Below are 2,322 nucleotides of genomic sequence, written 5' to 3'. Positions count from 1 at the left end.
TAAAGGAGGCTTTGAGACCAAGGCCAATTAAGGTCAAATTAGAAAATGAAAAACAGAAATGGAAACTGATTGGAAAGAATATGAAACTAAAGGAAATTGATGAATATAAAGAAGTATGGATATCACCGGACTTGAGCTATGAAAAAAGGCAAAGTCAAAAAACGTTGATAAATAAACTAAGAGAAAACAGAGAAAAAGACGGAGCAGGAAAACACTGGTATATCACCAGCAACAGACAAGGACATTCAGTCCTGCGAAGCATACCTATTCGAACAAAGGCAGGTAATGAAACGCCCACCGCTACACCGGGGGAAGGTCCAGCTCCCCCAAAGTAGGGGGAAACGACATCAATTATCTAACAACAGTAGGTAATGTAGACAGGCAAAGAAATAATTTATTTGAGACTCTCATGTTGCTAAATATACAGGGATTATATCCAAAAAGTAACCAGATAAAACCTACATATCTAGAGGACATGGCAAAGATCAACAATTATTCAATGATAGCTCTTACAGAAACTCATCTGAATGAAGACATAAAAAATGAAGAAATTAAAATTGATAACTATGAGTTAATAAGGAAAGATAGAAATAAGAGAAGCAGAGGAGGAGTAGCTCTTTATATCAGGAAAGAATTAGCAACTAGAATGGATACTGTAATAGAATACTCTAATAATACAGTAGAAATACTAGGGGTATTGGCAAAAGATACAAAAAAGCTATACATTATTTTATACAGACCTCCTGGAACAACAGAAACATCTTTCAATGAATCACTAGGCATTATTAGTAATTACATTGTCAATACAAGGGAAATTGAAGCTATTATTATACTTGGCGATTTTAATTTCCCCTTTATCGATTGGGAAACAAAGAAAATAAAGATAGGAGCAAATGCCACTAAAGATGAAAAACAACAAGCGAGAATGCTTTTAGATTTTGAAGAAAATTTTTACCTTAACCAAATCATCAATATTCCAACAAGGGAAGAAAATATACTGGACCTTGTTTTCATTAGTATAGGGGAAGATGTACACAATATATCATCAACTTATACAGCCCAATCGGACCACAAAATAATTGAAATCACAATGAATAAGTTAAATAATCAGAAAAGTAGTAAAAAACAGATAGCTGAAGCAGAAAAGAGTCTCAGATCTTTAAATTTTAGCCATAATCAAATAGATTGGAAAAAAATAAATGCAACACTAGAAAAGTCACTGAAAGATATTGACGTCCTCTTAACACCAAAAGATATACTAGAGAAGCTTTATAATGCATTTAAAGATGTCTGTAGAATGTTTGTCCCCCCAAAAAACAACAGAAACAAGAACATTATACCAAGAGATCGAAGGATCATGTTAAGAAACAAGAAAAATAAGGTTAACAAATTGAAAAAAACAACAGATCAGATCAAGAGAGAAAGGATCAAAGCAGAGATAAGGGTTTTGGAAGATAAATTAAAACTGTCTATAAGTAACCAAAAAGCAGCCGAAGAAAAAAGAGCTGTGGAGGCTATAAAACAGAATGCAAAATATTTTTTCTCTTATGCAAACAACAGGTTAAAGAGGAGAACAGAAATTGGGCCTCTTGAGAATAATGGTGCATTGGTAACTGATTCAAAGGAAATGGCTGAATTACTCAAATTGCAATATGAAGAAGTCTATAGTGTCCCAAGAATAGAAAAATTAATATCAGACCCACAGAAACATTTCAGTATTATTAGTAATGAAGATGAATGTCTCACTGACTTCATATTCGATGAAAAAGATATTCTTGAAGCAGTAAGTGAAATACCAACAAACTCAGCAGCTGGGCCAGATGAAATCCCAGCAATCTTTTTAAAAAACTGCAAAGAAACCATAGCAAAGCCACTGGTAACTTTGTGGAGGAAATCTTTGGACATGGGGACTATCCCCAGCTTACTGAAAGAGGGTACTATAATTCCAATATATAAAGGTGGAAACAAAGGTCAGGCCAAAAATTATAGACCAGTAGCACTAACATCTCATATAATAAAAATATTTGAAAGGGTAGTGAGGAAAAAAATTGTTCAATTTTTAGAAAAAGAAAACAAGATAAACCCCGGGCAACATGGATTCAGAAGTGGTAGATCTTGTTTATCACAGATCCTGACACACTTCGAACACATACTAAGGGACCTAACTGAAAATAGAGAAGTTGATGTAATATATCTAGACTTTGCAAAAGCTTTTGACAAAGTAGATCACGGCATCCTGCTACATAAGATTAAAGACCTTGGAATCGGCGGGAAAGTTGGAAGATGGATTTACAACTTCCTAATAAATCGTAAACAAAAAGT

Source organism: Penaeus japonicus, unplaced genomic scaffold (assembly GCF_977035675.1).
Source record: "Penaeus japonicus unplaced genomic scaffold, GWHDUDI00000001_assembly GWHDUDI00000001, whole genome shotgun sequence".
Taxonomy (NCBI): domain Eukaryota; kingdom Metazoa; phylum Arthropoda; class Malacostraca; order Decapoda; family Penaeidae; genus Penaeus; species Penaeus japonicus.
This window is presented reverse-complemented; position numbering follows the sequence as displayed.